This window comes from Sabethes cyaneus, chromosome 2, assembly GCF_943734655.1.
Source record: "Sabethes cyaneus chromosome 2, idSabCyanKW18_F2, whole genome shotgun sequence".
Lineage (NCBI taxonomy): Eukaryota > Metazoa > Arthropoda > Insecta > Diptera > Culicidae > Sabethes > Sabethes cyaneus.
Window position 1 is genome coordinate 45,109,700 of NC_071354.1, and position 21,031 is coordinate 45,130,730.

A 21,031-nucleotide genomic window follows, 5' to 3' on the forward strand; every position below is an offset into this window, starting at 1 on the left:
ACTTGACGTAATCCATGTTTTCACAGCGAAACTTTGCAACAAACTCGTAAAAACTGACGCCATTTCATTCCGCCGACGTCTCTCCGTGGGGAAAAAGCAATTTGGACACGTGGTACTACACTCATAAAATTTAATGGAGTAAAATTATAAATTGTGATGAACTTTAGCGGCGCTGTCATAATTCATGCTCCTGCGGAAAGAAGCTAGCCAACCTGCTCTCGTACCCCCGCCGAACAGCATGCAGGTTGCATAGTTTGTTGCAAAAAATATGGTTCTTGCCCACGCATGGAAATATATATGAATAATTTCCGTAAAAAAATTGTCTGTTCCCTTACGTTGGTACACACAGACCAATTCAGTGCTTTAAATCGTAAAGGAATGAGAGGAAAAGTTAAAAAAATAACTTTTGGCAATCAAAAGAAAATGTACCTTGCGGAGGCGCTGTTGCAAAGAAAAAATAAGATCCGGCCGTTAAAAGTTTTGGATCCAATTTTGAAGAAAAAAAAACTTTCAGTTGAATGTAAAGGTTCTTTTCTTTTAAGTACATAGGAGAGTATATATATACTTTTAATGTCTGTACAATACAGTCGACTGGAATGCGATTATTTCTAGTTAAATAAAAACAGTAAAGGCACAAGTTATCTATAGTTAATGGCTCAGTTTTTAAAGCCATGTTCAATAATAATATTTCTTCTAATGGAAATGTTACAATACGCAGATTGAATCCATTTTTTATTTGGAATATAAAACAAGCTCGCCAACAGTTGACAATTCAATCTACGTCATCGTCTAGTTAAATACATAAATATCAGCCAACAGGCAAAAGCAGTTGGCGAGGCAAACCGCACTTTTCCATGATTGTACGCGTTTCATCATCTACCCACATGCCACAATCCATCTGATAAATAATACTATTGTAGCAACGTATGTTTGCCCTTCAAATTGATTTCGTGATTGCAAAACAAGCGTGGCTAAGAGTAGTCTAATGGTATACTTGTTGACAAAACAATCGAACCGCATGGCATGGCAGTCGGAAAAACATCCACCACAGATTGTACGAACAACAACCAATGCATTTTGGTTGAACGAAATTTTGAATTTTGTTTGCCACCGCCCCTGCCAGGTGCTATTAGGCACCTGTATAACCGTGAATTAGGTAATCTTGTTTTTTAGTCAACCCAACAACAACATCAACAACAACAACAACCGTTAAACCCAAGTCAATGCAGCAAATGACCCAACGAACAGAGCACCGGCGCCATAGAGGAAGAATTGAATATAAGTACCGTAATCGAGACCCATTTGTTTTGTGGTGGGGCGTCGAGCCTAAGAGGAAAAAACTGAAAAACAAAAGCTGCAAGAGTTTTACACATTTTTCCATTTATTTTTATGTTCCATAATGCACTAAAACTGTAATTAAATAGGTACATTTCTATTATACTTTTACGTTTTTCCGTTTTGATTCAAACTTCGAACACTTAAGTAAGCTATGCTGAAACTTTGTTCAAAGAAAAATATTCGATTTTTTTGTTTTCTACCCCCTTAAATGGTGTAACAGCATAACAATTTTTTTTTCTTTTCGTGAAAAAACGTTCAAAAGAAAGATAAAATATTGTTTTTCACTAAAAAACCTGATTAACAAAGGTTCCTTTCACCACTAGGTGGATACCTTTATTATACCATTTTATTTGTCATTTGATATGGACATTTCCACCTCAAATATTATTTTTGATTAGAATGAAGTGTTTCTGATACGTTGGATACCACTCAAGGATTCATTTTCCATTAAACATAATTTCTTCGTCACGAATAACTTTTCAAAAGGACACATTTAGAAATGAAATTATTTTTTTATTATATCTTAAAACTACTTTTATTTGATCAAAATGATGCCAAAGAAAAAGTTATGGGAAATTATTTTCAGAAAAAAATGTAATGAAATAAAAAACATCGCAAAATCATGATAAACATCATAAAAGTTAATTTTCTCAAAATATTTGCTCCTACTCTGAAATCTGGTAAAGGCCTACTTATGGACACTATTTCCGGTATTTTTTGTAAAACTAACAAAAATGCAAAGTATCCGATAACTGTGAAACGACGAATTTGAACCAAATTTGGTAAGATTGCGTTTAAGGTCAGAAAGCAAAAATCCTAAATTAGGTGCTGATTGGTCCTCCCCATGATTGGAAGGATGGAATGTCCTGTATTGTGAAGGCTTTTTATATTCATTTGCTTATAGATAAATATGCAAATATTAGGTTTAGCAAGAAACTATCTCTTTATATAAGAGGCTTATGTCTGTACCGAAAACCAGGTCTCTGACAGGACGTCATAAGAGGCTTATCGGTAACTAAAAACAGGTCCCTGACAGGACGTCATGCTTTCGTAGCAATGGGTTGTATTCTCAGTCACCTCACTGCTCGACTGCTGGACTGCTCGATTTCTCAACTGGTTGACTAGATTGCCCGACTGGACTGGTCGATTAGACTGCTCGACTGGACTTCTTAACTGAACTGTTCACTTCGACTGCTCGACTAAACTGCTTGATTGGACAGATCGACTCGACTGCTTGACTGAACAGCTCGATTTAACTGCTCGAGTGGACTATTCGACGTAACTACTCAATTCGACTGCTTGACACATTTGGTTGACTTACTACTCGACCCGACTGCTCGACTTAACTGCACGATTGAACTGCTCGACTAAACTGTTCGATTCGACAGCTCGACTGGACTGCTTGACAGGACAGCGTGATTCATCTGCTCGTACTGCTTGACTCAACTACTCGATTAGACTATTCTAATCGGCTGCTCGCCTCAACTGCTCAACCCGATTACTCGATTCAACTGCTCGACTAGACTACTTGATTTGATTGCTCGACTCATCTGACAGCTTGATTCAACAACTTGACTAGTCTGCTCGACTTAACTGCTCAATTAAACTGCTCGACTGGACTGCTCGATTTGACTGCTCGACTTGACTGCTCGACTTGACCACTCGATTTAACTGCTCGACCGGACTGCTTGATTGAACAGCTTGAAACAACTGCTCGACTAGACTGCTCGACTTGACTGTTCGACTCGACTGCTCGACCCAACTGCTTGACTCGAATGCTTGATTCGACTAATCGACTCGCCTGCTCAACTCGATTGCATGTCGCGATATCACATGGTCGGTGTTCAGACCGGACCAATTCGCAAAATTTTAAAAAATGAGTTAATGATAGTAAACGATCAAGTATTTTCTTAGCAACATTTTACTCTAATCAGACTACATAAATGTTGCAAACAGCCAGAAGTTTTTATTCAGTCAAATAGAATCCAATACGACCATAAAAACTATTTGTTTCAGTTTCCTTCTGGCTATGACTTCTATGTACAACATCTTAGAGATATATTATGCAACATAAGAACTCAAAGAACTAATACAAAGATTAAACATCTACGCAAACACTGGTCAATGGAATGTATCCGAAGTTTTCTGAATTCTGAACAGCCATTTATATTTTCCGGATCGTAAGATTCGGGCTCAACTAGTTTCCACATATTCACATTCAAATTCCAATAAAAAATAATCGAGTCAAAAATGGTTTTTTCAGCGTTGTAAGCTAGAAATGCAATAAAAAAAATCGTGTGCAAAGTTTTGGAGCAGAATTGATTTTAAAGTGGCTTCTTTAAACAAATTATTATATTTCGCAACCAGTAAGCGATAGATATGCAACAAAGTTACTTAGTTTAGTGTATTCTACAATTTTCGCGAAGACACTGTATATTTTGGGCGAATTAAAAAACAAAAATTTGTGTCATCCTATTAGGCGGATTCACAGTCACCTTAAAAATGTAAGAAAATGTGTTATATTTTATTAATAAACTGCTCCAAAGAAACACCCGTTGAAAAATTTCACATTTTTACGCTATTTAATGTCGCGTTTTTGAAGTTTGATCCCACTGATTTATATAAGTTTAGCTTTCTTGAATAAATTTTATCCATCATTTTAAAATATCTCGTGACCAGTAAAACCAATTCTTATGAAATTTTGCAGGTATATTTGCAGTATTAAAACCTCTCGTTTGATACAAAAATAATTATTTTGATGTGTTGTACACGATTGCTCATAACTTTCAAGCTAAACGTCCAATCAAAAAACAAATTAATAGTGATCTACCAGGCTATATTATCTTTCAAAAGTGATTAATAGCGCGTAAATCGGTTTGGCCATCTCTGAGAAACAGGCGAACATTTGTATCTTGTAAAAATAGGGTTTTTGAGGCAAACTTTTAAACTACTTGTTTGTTTCCAATAAAACTTGTTTAAAAGTTTAGTAATAGTAAGAGCTTTCATTTGATACTAAGATCGTTGAAATTGGTTGTGTGGTTCCGGAGAAAATCGTGTCAGGTAGGTTGTACATTTTTGCTTAATAAGGCTTATACAAATTTGAAAAAAAAGTTTATGTCGCCCCCCTCCCCTTCAAAAATTTTCGAAATGTGAAGGGGCAAAAAAATAAAGTCTCGGACAATTTTTCAAATAGAGCTATGTGACAATGAGAGATTCTCTTCGCGTCTCCTCATTTCCGCTGTTTACGGCGATACTAATGCATTTTAACACATCAGTTTTGCATGAATCGGTTGCCGAAGTCACTAGTAAGCTGAATGTTTTGAAAATTTTCTTTTCGATGCATTGACCGTGAAAAGAGGAAGAGTGGAGCCTCGAAGAAAATCTCTCATTGTCACATAGGTCTATTTGAAAAATTACCCGAGAAGTGTTATATTATTATGTTGCATTCTTGAGTGATAAGCAGATTTTTACAGTTCAACGAGTTTACATCTCTAAATTATCCAATATGTGCAAAGTTAAAACAATTATCCTGTTAGCCTTGATCAACTTTCTTTCACCAATTAAGCTTTCTGGTTCCTGCTACATGTCACAGGCGACTATTTTGCTTGATCTTGAAGTTCCCGACAACAAAAATTGGGGTGCTTGCAATCAGACTTTTGGCTCCATTTGCTTTAAATTTCGTTCCATTTTGATTCAACTTGTTTTAAAAGAACCGAATTAGATTGAGGCAAAAATCAATCAAACAATATATGAGTGAAATTTGGTACCGCTTTTGACGGAGATTAGACACTCCAGAATATCAGCTACCGGTGCTTTCAGGGCTCCAAATTGGTCGTTTTATTCCATAGTTTCCAAGTACAACCCTCTCAAAGATACAGTTTTTTTTCATGCATTAGATGCATGCAGAAAGGACGTCACTGAACTGTTCGAAACTTGCAATTTTCGAAACGCTTTGCATATACAAAGGTAAATACGTTATTGTTGGAGAACAAGCATCACCTGAGGAATGGCCAGATATTCATGACTAAAAGGTTGGCCAAGAAACAAGCCGTTTCAAACGAATAGTTTTAGAGATATGTTTTCTTAAAACATGTCGGTAGCACTGCATTCCAAGTAAAAAAGTTGTACGGCCTAAATTCACATTTTCACACAATGATTAGATTGCGATACTCTTTCGTGGTTACCGAGTTCTGAACTAGTAAACGACACGGATTTGGGTTATTCAAAAAAACAAGGTAACTAACCGACTGACACGTAAGTTCAAAGCAAAATTCAAGTGAAGTTATACGTTTGTGGCTCCCTAAGGTGATCCTGTGGCACTCCACTATTATCAAACTGGTTCATCTCTACAAGGATGCTTTCTTTTTGTGCTTGAGTCGAAAAATTTTAAAGTTTGGACTGGTTTGAACTGGAGTTTAAGTACTGTACAACATTTTTGTACTAAATTCATAATAATATGGTTAAATAAATGCTGGTTTATTGTCTTTTGTTTAGTTATTGAAGGTTTGATGTTATTATTTTTTTCTTGCTGCTGCCCCCCCCCCTCAACAATATTTTGGGACCAGGACATAAACTTTTTTTCAAATTTGTATAAGCCTAAACAAACAAAAACAAACAGTCGGACCACGAAACAATTTAATGGTGATTACTAGGCAATAATGTTTTTCAAACGAAGGTAATAGCAGACAAATCGGTTCACCCATCTCCGAGAACACACACACACACACACACACACACACACACACACACACACACACACACACACACACACACACACACACACACACACACACACACACACACACACACACACACACACACACACACACACACACACACACACACACACACACACACGCACGCACACACGCACACACGCACGCACACACGCACACACGCACGCACACACGCACGCACACACGCACGCACACACGCACGCACACACGCACGCACGCACACACACACACACACACACACACACAGAGAGAGAGAGAGAGAGAGAGAGAGAGAGAGAGGGAGAGAGAGAGGGTATTTGTTGCATGTGGACAAGTAAGAGAGTGTATGTATGAGCATGATATTGATAAATATTACTAGTAATATTGATAAATATTACTATTTTGTGTGCAATTTAAAATTGATATTTTTCGGTTCACCGAAAAGTTTAAAATTTAAAATTTAAAAAACTATTTAAATGCTTTTTATCATTAAAGAAGTCCTACCAACCAAATTTCGTACGTTTTTTCATGCGACGAAGAAGAAAATGTCGACTAATCGTTTTAATTTCCGTCAATCATAAATGAAAATAATTCACGCAAGACATTGTCGTAATTCTACAGCTAGGAAAACTTGCCTGACCTGCAGAAATTTTGCATAATAACATTTGTCATGCCGTCCTACACAAATACATGCGCGTTAGCTTCGTAAACATTGTTATGATTTTTAGTTCTAACTTCGGACGATAAAAAATTTTGATGGACGGATTTTAAAACGGTACGACGAATTTAAGAAATAAAGTCAGTCGCGTAATTTCAATAATATGCTTTAATAATCGCTTTTCAATGATATCAAAGTTCACGGATCGGAAGGTAAGTGTGTTTTAGTCAAATCAGCACAAGAACTTTTGGAATATTCATTAAATCCATCCAACAAATGATGAAAATTAGAATGGTTTTGCTTATTTCGACGGGAATTAGAAATAAACCCTACATGCAGTTTATAAATATTGGCAATTAACTACAAAACTATAGATATTGAAACTACCTAATTGTTGTATGTGAAGTATTTAGAAAAAAGTTATATTGTGCTTTACAGCTTTTTAACGAGTCCTAAGCAAGTTCATATTTTAATAATAACACTAGTTAACAAAATAAAACAAAAAGTGTGAACTGAGCAAGATGAAGGCGATTTTTCATGTAAAATTGACCGCTGAATCCGAAAATGTGGTCAGAAAAATTTAAAGTAGAATAGTTTTTGAGATATGCACCATAGTTCAAATTTTGCTTAAAGAAAGAAAGTACAATAAATACAATTTTCTCCGGCTGCGGTGCACCAATTTTAAATCTCTTTTTTTCATATTAAAGAGGAGAAAATTTTCTATTGACTAGTTGAACTTTACTTTTCTGTAAGAATAATAGTACTGTAGATATTTGAGAATTTGTTTACAACAAAACAAAAAAGAACGCATTTATTTGGAATAATTTCAACTTTATCAAAGATTTTAGACACGATTAACGCATTTTAAAACTTTTATTTTATATGGGCCTCAAAGACCGATAAAAAACAAAGAAATCATGGGGTTAATGATAAAAATCGGTTGAAAATTGTAAAAGCTATGACCATTTTACTAAAATAGTAATATATTATTTGAATTTTTGAGTCACCGGTCAATTATGTGTGCAATTCAAAATTGATATTTTTCGGTGAACCGTATTTGTGTAGGACGGCATGACAAATGTTATTATGCAAAATTTCTGCAGGTCAGGCAAGTTTTCCTAGCTGTACAATTACGACAATGTCTTGCGTGAATTATTTTCAGTTATGATTGACGGAAATTAAAACGATTAGTCGACATTTTCTTCTTCGTCGCATGAAAAAACGTAGGAAATTTGGTTGGTAGGACTTCTTTAATGATAAAAAGCATTTAAATAGATCTTAGCTCACTTTGATTGATCGCGTATGATAGACAACAAACTAAAATACTAGGGAATAACTAGTTTTTCACAATTGTCATAAAAATGCTGATATTTTTAATAATTTGTGTTAGATAGGAAGGGAATAGGTAATTACGACGAAGCAGCAACATACGCTACTACTTCTGAAACAAGTTGACTTTGTACAGCTTTATAATCAAGTTAATTCATTTTCCCAAAGGAAAAACCGAAAAAACCTGATATTATTCATGGTTGTTCGAAGTTTCGATCTTCAAACACTTTAATTAACTTAATAACTTTAATGTAACGCATGAAATATTGAATTTTAACCATGCTTTAGTAGATACCTACTTTGAACTTATCTAATAATCGCGAAACGGGAAGGTAAAACGTTCTAAAATGGGAAAAATAATTACTTTTACGCGAAATGCTAACCAAGTTAGTTTTTTCCAGTGCCTGCTGATTTTTTACAAGGAGTTTTACAGTTCTACCTCACCGAATAGAAGACTTTCTACCGAACACGGTAGTAGGTACCTATACATTAAGCATAATATCTTATCATTTTAGCGATACTAACGAGCATTTTATTCTGAAGTATTCGAAGTTTGAGACTGTTCCAGTTTAAATCAGAACGGTATTTGGTATTGAGACATGGAATCTCCGTAAAATCGAAGACTTCAGAACTCAAGACTAGGCATAGTAGATGGCTCGCAAATACACAGCAAAGGACGATGCTGCTAACGGCATTTTTTATCTCAAAGGAGTTACTTAGGGTAAAGAACTAGTTTTAAGCAGTCTAAGCGGGTCACTGATTGTTTTACCTTATTACAAGCGATGGGTTGACTAAGTGGGGGATATCAGCATACCAATCTTCAAGCTGTTACCATTGGAAGACACTATTGTTGAGCTAAACTTTTGATTTTTCGCTTTAAAAGTTGGAGCGGCGGAACTAATTTTGAACAGACCGAACCCATTTTCACCCGCAAGGTGCTTTTTTAAGCAATCCTGAATTCTGAATTTTTTTACGTCCCCTTAAAAAATCCCTCGAACTTTTCCCCCTATTCAGTAAGTTCGCGTTCCTATCCGCAACCTACTAATCGGCATCTGATGCGTAATCGGCATAGCGTATCGGCATAGATGCGTAAAATTCCATCTGTCTAAATTGTTTATCGGGGCATACACTCACCGCACCGTTCGGCAAACGGTATTCGTCATCTCTTTTATTCTCTGGTGTTCTTATGGGAAACTGCGAGTTTGACGTCTCACTCGCTGTTCATAAGGATGGTGGGAGAACAAAAGAGGTAAACATATAGCAGTACAAACGATCCGACTCAGAACAGTGTTATCAAAGCAAATAATATTGAAACACATCGTTGCTTTATTAAATCACTGAGAAAATCTTCGAAAATTATTGAAAAAGCTGACTTTTGTGTTGTTTTTAATAAAGAAAAATTAATTATGAACATACATTTCTCTTGAAAGTATTGAACCACGTTTTCACCATAGGAGGTTTCAGTTAATTTCAAACTTAAAATTCTTATTTCCAGAACCGAAACAGTGTCTTGGCAACACGATAGTTCATCAGTTGTGCTGCAGCTGCTGCTACTGGTGAACAGGTTCCATCAATTCAGAATTTGTTTTCAGTTTTGTTAGAAAATAATAAAACTTTCGGCTAGTGACAAAGCCTTAGATAATAGAAAAAAAGAGACTGAATAATATGGTATGTGACAATTGAGTGCTTGACTTTCAGAGTGGTTGTAATCAGTGCTGAAAATTTGATGAATTCGTCAGTAGCAAGGTGGCGATTGCTGAAGAGCAGCTGAAAAATATACGTTTTTGGACAACAATTTTTAATTCATCATATTTCTTGTCGGAAACCCAATAAATTGTGTTTGTGTGAATCAAATGTATGGTTAAGTGATTTGTGAAGATGGTCCTATCAAAAGATTTTGAAAATATAAATAAAAAAGTGCATTTTCGGCTCATTTATGTTCAACTGATTAAAATAGGTGACACTGCTTAACTCGTTCCTTACCCTACTTACTTTTTCGGCGATAATTCGCTTATCGAATCCATGCCGAATTCAGAAGCCGTCTCCACATTTCTCGGTCTTGGGCTGCCGCTCTCCAGTCGCCCCTAACACACACTGCTCTAGCATCCTCGTCAACAGCGCTCATCCAATGGGTACCGGGTTTACTTCGAAGTCGTCGGCCTCTGTCTGCTAAATATTGTTTTCGCTGGTCCCCCATCCGGCATCCTTGTTACGTGGCAAGCCCATTGTAGCCTGCCGTGTTTTAGACGCTTCACAATATGTGCATCTTTGTATACTTAGTACTGCGCCACACTCTTACGTCTAATATGCCGCCAAGAATTGATCTCACGCTTAAAAACGCTAAGGGAATATTTATCGAGACATTGCACAACAAATGCGTGCAAATTTATTTTAGATTCAATAAACCAAAATAATATTTGTTTTCCAGATTCGGGATAACGAAATATAAATATATCCGTTAAATACTAAAAAAACACTGTGATTGTCGAGTTGGTGAAATTTTTCCAAATTGTAGAAAAAGAAACAATCTTATTGCTCGAACCGGTCGATTAAGTGCTGTGGTGTACGGGCTTTATAAATTAATGTTCAACCTACAACGACCCGAACAACCAAGGATTTACCTCGCTTTAATGTACCTCGGTGTCACCGAGTGCCGCCAGGGCATTGTTTGGATTAACTTGAAATAACCTTTTCAGCGTAAAGGTTGGACGTTGGAGCCCTTCAATGCTACGTCGGCTAGCTGTTTGGGGCCAACCTTGTGCCAGTTCTGCTATGGGCCATGTAGCCACCACGATAGGTCGCAGTTCTTCGAACAAGTGCCTACAATCGTTGCACAATCAACGCGACAAGCACTTTTCAAAGGTGGCGCAACATTCAACTGATTGAAATAGTGAATGGTTTTCAGCGAAATAATTTGAATCCCAAGGTTTGTATTCACAATTAGTAAATCTGTTCAATGAAAGATAACAACTAGAAAATGGTTCAGAATAAAATTGAAAAATATTTCGACGCATTGTAAGATAATGGGAAATTATCCTAAACACCACCCGATTCAATCTACTATGCATGATTTGCTTTTAATTGAAACAAGAGACGCCGCTGCCGCCGTCCGTCGTCGTCGTCGTCGGTGACCTCTTTCGAGCGGTTTATAAATGGCGAACAAACCACCGAGAGATTGCGGCCTCTAGCCGATGCCGAAGCAACTAATACACTATCACCGGCGTACACACAGCGCATACACGCTAGCGGCTGCGGCTTACCATTTGGAATGTGGGTCAACTGTCTGACCGAGTAGATAGATATAGAAGCGATATTTTGAAGTACTTCAATCGGAAATAGGTCAACCAACTGTCGTCTTCAAGTGTGCTGCTGATCCGTTCGAACTTGTCGCAGTTTGCACAAAACAGTTGAAATCGTAAGAAAACCCAACAATATGAGCGAATATGGAACTGTGATATGCAAATCATTCGAAATCAACAAAATAATCAAAAACTTCCATATAAAGTAGCTGATGACACCGAAGGTTTGTCTTGTCGTGTTTCATTGATACAATGATACGTGATCCTGAAGTGTCAATCAGTTCGATCGTGAGGATGAATTCGAAAAGCGCTGTAAAAAAGTGAAATATTGCCAAATAATTTTTATTACCCAATGTACCTACCTACGGCGAAAATAAACCAGCAAATCACGTAATCGAAATTCATATCGAAGGTTGGATGATTTTTAGTACCGCTCCAGCAGCGGCCGTTGTTTACGTTTGGTGAATATCATTCGATGGCATGTGGTTTTGCGATTTAAAATCTTTATGTTGGTACCGGAAATCTGCACTATACATGTATTATGTATACTACAGTACAGACGACTGTGGGAATAAATGTGAAGCCAATTGTTTGATAAAAAAAATAACTGTATGAATTAAAGATATGTTCTTCGAAAGCCGAACAATGTAACGTAGCAGAATTTTGGGTCCCTGCTGTTAAAAATTGATTTGATAATTCAGATTATTTTGAAACTTTGGCATATAGCTTGATTTAAGGTTCAAACACGCTTCATTGATTTCTGGAATTTGAAAAGCGGTTTTTATACACAAAGCAAAAGATATGTTCATGAAAATTTATTATTGTATTCTTTGCATCTGTCGGAACACAATGATAAATTTTCGTGAACATAACTTTTGTTTTGAGCATAAAAATTGCTTTTGAAATCCCAGAAATCAATGTCGCGTGTTTGAATCATATTGATAATATTAATAAATGTAATAAACTGAATAGGTATGTATTATTGTTTTCAAAAATCGAACAATAATTCTAGTTTTTGGTTTTACTAAACATGAACTTCTCAGTTGGCCTCGAGGTACGACATTAACAAGCCAGTCGTCGTAGGTTCTCGAATCTCGAATCTCGACTGCACGCAGAAAAATGATGATAGTTGGAAACAACAATCCCCTGTTGTTGAGTTCAACTTGTATTATATTTTTGAATCAAAAACATATTGTTTAAACTGAATTCATACTCCTTTTGCTTCTTTTAGATCGTTTATAAACCCAAAAGTACTTATTTTTGATTCTACAATTTTTTATTTGATAGAAACTAGCAATTATTCGAAATAACAAACCTTATTGTTGAACTTAAAAGTCAGTTAGAATCAAAAAAATATCTGGGTTAGCCTTCAGTCTACAATATTTTTTGTTGAATTTATACATAATTTTTTTGCATTTACAATTTTTTTTTCTGCGTGTGGGAAAGGCTATAAAAGTCAGTAGGATCTATCACTAGCCACGCAATTGTCCTATACTCTAATAGCTGGCTGCGAAGTATGTCGAATAAATACAGAACGGAATGTAGCATGAAGGCTTTCGTGATAGATTAACTTTCAGTAGATTAACAAATAAAACAACATCTACATAAAAATATACATGATAGCACTACAAGGACAGCAAACCGATCAATGTAATCATACACATCATCTTTGCATGGTAATTTTCCGCCATTCTAGCATGTCCCCACCACCGTGTCCGTCAAGATTTTGAATACCGCCATCCGGGGATACTTGCAACGCTTTTGAACTTCGACTCAGTATAACATTCGAAGTATACCGTTTAGGTCCAAGTGTAAGACTTGAACCAGACTTGAACCGTTCTATCAGCGAGAGGCATTTCCCAACTATTTGGAAATCCGTTTTAATCACACCGTTTTATATATCTAGTTCGTTCAACGAAGTAGTTAACTACCGTGAGATCTTCATTCTTAGCTGGTCCTTGACAGATGCATGATTCGCTCTACCAATCTGTCAAGTGCATAATTTCTGCAGAACAACACGGTTTTGTGAATAACCGTTCGACCACTACAAAATTTGCTAAGCTATGTATCGATTATTGTGGATAAAATTGAAAAACGATAACAAATCGACGCTGTGTATGTTGATTTTGCCACGGCTTTTGACAAGTCCATATGACGTCTTCGGAAGAATTTCTGTATATCAATAGCCGCAACGACTGGTGGTTAGTATTAGTTCGGAACTCAAACACAAGTGGCGCTGCAAAAATTACCTTTTTGCCTTTCTACTATATAAATATATAGTATAAAGCTATAGGAATCACTTGAAAAACCGAAAATGGAAAGAAGGTCCTGTGAACCGAATGCTATATATCATTCGACTCATTCGACAACTGAGCATTTTCTGTGTGTGTGTGTATGTGTGTGTGTATGTGTGTGTGTGTATGTGTGTGTGTATGTGTGTGTGTATGTGTGTGTGTATGTGTGTGTGTATGTGTGTGTATGTGTGTGTATGTGTGTGTGTGTGTGAATGTGACGCTTGACTTTAGTAGTCTGTTTCTCGGAGATGGCTGAACCGATTCGTTTGCTATTACGCCTATTTGAAAGGTGTTATCACCTTGTAGATCACTATTGAATTGTTTTGCGGTCCGACATTTTGTTTAAAAGTTATAAGCAAAAATGTAAAAATTACGTGACATGATTTTCTCCGGAACCGCTCAACCGATTTCAACAATTTTAGTATCAAATGAAGACTCTTGCTACCGCAAATTTTCTGGCAGAGTTTTATCGAAAACAATCGAGCGGTTCAAAAGTTGCTTATGCTTAGAAATGTGCTTTTTCAGGGTGTCAATTAGTCGAACGTTTCTCAGAGATGGCCGAACCGATTTATGCGCTATTAGTCTCATTTGGTAGGTAATATAGCCTCATAGATTACTATTGATTTGTTTTTTGATTGGATGTTTAATTTGAAAGTGATGAGCAGTCGTATACAGCACAATAAAATTTACAATTATTCATAACGATTTTAACCAGATAATTAATCAGATTTCTATTATCTTAGTATCAAACGAGAGGCCTTAACGCTGTGAACATATCTGCTAAATTTTATTAGAATTGGCCTTATTAGTCAAAAGTCATCGGAAAAACATTGATGAAATTATTTAAGCAAACTTTACTTATATGAACCAAATAGAAAAAAAACGCAATCATGTGCTCTAGCGCAAAAATGCTTAATTTTCCAGGCGGTAAGTTTTTGGACCAGTTTATTTAAAAAATATGACGCAGCTTTCTACACTATTAGGGTGACCATAAATCTACCTATTAGAGTGTTGCAAATTTTTGTTTTTTTAAACGCGTCCAAAAAAGTACAGTGTCTTCACAAAAGTTGTAGAACACAGTAAAATAAGCAACTTTGCTGTACATAGTAACTATCTACCTCTTATTGGTTGCGAAGTGTAACAATTTTTTTTAAATGCAGCGAAAATTGAAAAATTGAGATATCGAAAAGCGGCTACGTCACAATTTAGATAATTAATTTTTACACGTCAAAAAAAAAGTTCGAATCTCGGCTGGGAGAGGCTGTTGGAATCAATAGGATCGTAGCAACTGGCCCTGCAATTGTCCTGTACTCTAACAGCTGGCTAGTCAAACGGTATCACCGAGGATGACTAGTAGCTCCAACGTGCGACTTTCGCCGGAAATTGACGTCAGGGGGGCTCCGTAGCCGCAAGGTTACCGAGTCTGCTTTGACAAGCGAGTGGTCGTGGGTTCGAATCTTAGTAGAATCAAGCCATTCGATGTCAAGTGACTTTAGCATGGGTTTATTCTCAGGCCCCTCCATTTACCCTTCCTTCGTGCTGAATTCTATATTTACCCTCTGAAGCCTCTTGACAGTGCAAATGTCCCTCCTATAGTTAAGTGTACTGGTCAGAGGTACGAATGAGTCCTCGCCAGGGACGGCTATAATATGGGATAGTGCTGGCAGCGAGGAATAAGTGGGTAAAGTAGATTAAGCTTTGAAGGAAGGGTAAACCCCAATACACGCAAGCACGCATAAAATTTAATAAGCATATCGCTCACTCAATAGCGATTATAGCAAAAAGAAATGCAGTGCAGGTCATACAGCAAACACCCGGGCGATATTACAATAGATCAACTAACTGGTCGCAGTAATGAGTCCACACATGAAAAAAAAAACAGCTGGCTACGAAGTCTGTCGTATAAAAACAGAAGGTCAAGTTTCGATAACGGAATGTAGCACCTAGGCTTTGCTTTGCTACTACCCATAAACGCATAACAGTCCCATGTGATTTTTCACCACTTTTGAAGTAAGCCTGGGAATCATCTTTAAATTGTTCATTCTTTCAATTTTTCAAACAGTTATGTTTGTTCCCAAAATTAAAAAAAAATCAAACTCTGTCAGTCACAAGTTACAAATAAACGCGTTACAGTTTCAGTAGTTAAAATATAACAATAAACATCTGCTTTTATCAAGTGACTGGACCGATTTGACTGCATAAGTACCAAACACCAAAGTTTTGTGGCCTAGAACCCAAGTAACAATTTGGGTTTTATTACACTCTTATGATGGAATTTAAGTCCAAAATTGGTCATGAAGACCGCCATAAGAGTACAATCAAATTCACATTGTTGCTTGGGAAGAATTCTATTGAACAGAATTCGGATCGGTGGACGGTTCGGAAGATATGTCCGGAACAAGCTCCGGAATATATGAAACTTGAGCATAGAAGCACCTTGAATCATAACAATCCCGTTATGCGACACCTCCAAGTACTCGAAAATGCAAAACTAGACCATTGGTAGTCGTATAAAATGTTCAAGATATCAGCGGACACTAGAGGTGTGCGCCGGTCAGATTATCGGTGGCGGCGGCGCAGGAATCATTTTTATTCGGCGGCGGCGGCGTGCATCGGCGTACGAGTATTTTACACCGTTAAATTACCGCATTTCGTATAAGTTTAAGCAAAATCTTTTTAAAATCGAACTAAAGTTGAGACAAGTAAAACAAATCTTAATAATGCTTATTTTGTGAATGATTTTTAATGACCCTTAAATCTTTAAATAATTTGTTATTTGTGTGTTTGCGAATACGCGATATGGTAGACACTAGTATGTAAAAATACAGAACAGAAGTGGAAATCCGAACGATTCGGTGATCAAAACTGGTAACAGAGTTTTTTTTTTTGTTTTTATTTTTCTTTGGGAAGGTTTTCTCATAGAAGCGAATAACGGCAATATAAGCAGAACGCTCGCTGCCAATTGCATAGCAGCTTTCACATGCTTTCGAATGCGTTCGTGTGTTTTCGTGGAAAAAACTGACTCGCTACCCCAGGTTCGCTAGTATCTGTAGAAAGTAGCATGTACGTGTTTGGATTTCTACTTCCACTTCTGTTCTGTGGTAAAAGGCAGGGAAGATTGGGATACGCACCCTATCTTTCGATTTTATGCCGTACATATGAGCTTCCGATTGCTACAGATCGAATTTAAATTTCAGTTTTCTGCCAATGTTTTTTTTTAAATTAAGGGATATTACATGCATTGCGTATAATAGACGGCGCCTAAAACTAGGCGGGTGAAATCGGCAATGTTGCAAATCGAGCAAGAAGTAAAGTAAGCCCCTGCGAGTGAGTATAAGCAGCATCCAGCGCTTACGCAACTGACGCAAGCGTACGATAAGCAACCACCGATGCTGTGTGCATACTTCCTGTTACCTACTTACTAGCGAGCGCACAGCCTCGAAATATCTTTCTGCATAGCCCGCTTACAAACCCAACAACTTGTGAGAAGCCAACAGCCCGTGTGGGCTAGCGGCATACTAGGATATATGGATAATTATTTTCAGTGTTGGGCACCGCTAATTCGCTAACCGACCAATCGAGAAACGCTAGTTATACTTTATAATTTATAATCAGACTAGCCGAATTGTTGCTGGTCCATAATACCAGTTGAAGTGCCGCTGTTTATTTTAAAATTAATAAACTGTAAAGCATTTTATCCATTATATCCCGTATTTTGCACCTTACTGGACACCGCAGTCTAAAAGTGCGACTGGCACAAAAAGTGCGACAATGCGAATGCTGTGAGTAACAAAGAGAAAGACTGACAATTGCAATGTTGCTGTTTTGTTTTGTCATATACATTGGCATTAGAGAAAATAATCTGGATTAATCCAGGTACAGCTGCAAACCACAATAATAGGTTTCGATCTTAGTTAAATTAAGAAAAGTCATGTAATATATACAAATTAGTAATAAGTTGTACAGTGATAGATTACAATGCAAGTTGTTGCGATATGTTCAAATATAGATAGTGACTGTTAATTTGCAGTTTGCGATTAGTGATTAGCGAAATTTTCACAATTATCGAGCAAATTGTATCGGTTAGCGAATTAGCGAATTAGCGGTGCCCAACACTGATTATTTTGCATTTTTTTCTTTTTTGTTCACCTTACGTCCTCACTTATACACGCGGATAAGACTGCGAGCCCTCAGCTGCTTGGATTGCAATGACGGGCGAGAGAAATACACACTCACAAAAACTTGTCGCAGTGCATGAAAAAATAAGAGCGAGAGTCCGTAGGAGATACTCATGCCGGCGTGTTAGTTAGAACTAAAACGCGCGTGTGAGAAAATTAGACCACACGAGTGCGGTCTTGCAACACTGGAAATCAGTATCGGGGTAAAACCGGCACCTAATTTTGGCACCAGTCAGTTTACAACCGCGAAATGAAAAGTAATACTAGCTCTCACCATTCCGCTCTTTCTCCTCACTCTAAAAATTTCATTACTTTCTTCTACCGTCCCTTCGTCAATTCTAAAAAAATTACAGTTTCAAAAAATATTCTTTTTCCTTTTTCTCAAGCTGTGATTAGTTTACAAAGCTCAAAAGTTATAAAAGTCTTTGCCAAGCTTCTACTAATAAAACCAAAAAAAAAAAATTCTCTGCGGTGTGTAGTTTCTGAGAGAAAGGTACATAAAGCTTGAAAATCGTGTTTTTACAGGAGCGGCATTTTATTCCAGCGAGGTTGTTCCACGCCGCCGTGGAATGCTTATGTGTTCGATCGTTTTTCAGTCACTTCCCGTGGTCGGATCATTACAAAATTAGTATCAAAATAAACAAAAAAGACTGCAGAATTAAAATCTGAAAAAAAATTTGACTTTTTCAAAAATTTTGGTCGCTAATGTCTCCTTAAAAAGAAATGAGCACCGGGAAGCAAGACAGAAGTTTGACAGAAAACGTCATGCTAAAGTTCGTTTACGTTAGGTTTTTCGATTCGCACTCAGTTGGACGCATGGTAGCAGTTTAATTGAATCTAAATTAAAGGTACATTATAAGAATGAATTCACAAAACGGGTTCACTATGTGCTGTCAACATGTTGACCCGCATTTTTGTCAATATTGGACTATATCGTCGGCGTGGGTAAATGGCTTCGGCGGCGTGGGAAAAAGGACCTAGGCGGCGCGCCGGTTCTAAATCATCGGCGGCGGCGGCGCGTGCAAAAGTGTCGGCGGCGGCGGCGCACACCTCTAGCGGACACATCTCACACGTCCGGGAATGTTCCGGATCGGGGATCAGTTTCTGAATTGAACTAAAATACAACATCTTTAAGTACTCAAAATTGCAAAAGTAGTTCATTTGTCGTGATATAAAGTGTCCAGGATTACATTGGCCACAGCCGGACACGTTCTAGGAACGCTCCGAATACATCCAGAAAAACGACCAGTTTTTAATATAAGCTAAACCCCAGAATGCGACCCCGCTATTAACTCAAAATAACAAATTTCAAATAAAAGGAAGACATTTTTTAATTCCTTTGAAATATTATACTAATTTATCAGTATATTACATCCCAAGTAACAATTCGGGTTTTATTACACTCTTATGATGGCATTTAAGACCAAAATTGGTCTTGAAGACCACCATAAGAGTACAATAAAACTCACATTGTTGCTTGGGCATAGACATGCATATGTATTGATGATAACTACCATAGTGTTATAAAAGTTGAATTATGTGCCGAAAGCGTGTCGAATTCTAACTTAAATGACGAATGAGATGTTATAACAAAGGTTCCTTTCATCAATAGGTGGATTAAATCGGGTTTTTCTTGAAAGTATTCAAAAGAAGTTCCAGTTTTGATTTTCTTGCAAAAACAATTAGGCTTATACAAATTTGGAAAAAAGTTTATGTCCTGGTCTCGAAATATTGCTCAAGGGGGGGGCAAGAAAAAATTAATAACATCAAAACTTCAATAACTAAACAAAGGAGAAGAAACCAGTGTATATTTTTCCAGATTAATAAAAGTTCAATTCAAAAAAGTTGTACAGTACTTAAATTTTTGTTCAAACCAAAACAACTTTCCAAATTTTTTGATCCAAGCACATAAAGTAAGTATTCTGGTAGAGATGAATCAACTTGAAAATATTGGAGTGCTTCAGGATCACCTTAGAGAGCCATAAACGTGTAACTTGACCTTCATTTGAATTTTGTTTTTTACTTGCATGTCACTCGGTTAGTTACCTTGTATTTTAGAATAATCCAAATCTGTGTCACTTACTAGTTCAGCACTCGGTAACCACGAAATAGTATCGAAATCTAATCATCTCGTAAAAATGGCAATTTAGGTCCCTAAAACTTTTTTACTTGAAACGCAAGTGCTATGCTACTGACATTTTTTAAGAAAAAAAAAATCTCTGGCACCATTCACGTTTGAAACTGCTAGTTTCTTGGTCAACCTTTTAGTCATATGAATATCAGCCCATTCCTCAGCTGATCCTGGTTCTCAACAATAACGTGTTTATCTTTGATATATTACGGATACAAACGCACCACTATCAGAAGCGATTGTCATTGTCTGACTAATAGCATTTGTCCAGTCCGGTGCTGCACTTCGGATGAAGTGCAGTACTGCACTGGGAGTTGTTTTCCAAATATTAGGGCTTTTAACAGCCCTCTGTCGAAGAACCTTGATCTTTAATTGAAAAATGCCGGACATCGGCATAACAGGCGTTGCAAGTCTTTTTTTCTGTACCACTGAATCGACATATATCACCTTGCAGTTTCCCCATAAGCTTCAGGTGATAGCAGTTTGGACAATGTCCTGTTATAAGTACAGTATAAATGTTTAGATCTTTCTTCGAAATCTCTAGGATTTTGCGAACTATTGAAATGTTTGGAGAGATAAACTGTTTCGACTGCCTAGCAATGAAAGTGTTATTCCAATTTAATTCCACTTTCGTACATTTCCATACTAAGGCTCAGTAAAAAAGCAATATAACTTAACATGACTTGATTTGATGTAATGGTCGGGGCCACCGTTGATCCCAATGATAATCACAACGTGACAATAGTCAGAAAAGTTTCGAACAGTTCACTGACATCCTTTCTGCATGCGTCCAATGCATGGTAAAAATTGTATCTATATGTTTTTCGTCCCTTACATCCAAAATTAGGGACACTACGGAATAAAACGATCAATTTGGAGCCCCGAAAGCACCGAAAGCTGATGTTCCGGGGTGTGTAATTTGTTGTATGTATTTGTATTTTAATCTTATCTACTACCTATGACAGCAAAATATAATCCCACAGCAATTCGGAATATCTCCGTCAAAAATGGTAGCAAATTTCACTAATACATTGTTTAGTTGATTGATGCCTCAATCTAATTCGATTCTTTTGAAGCAAGTTGAATTAG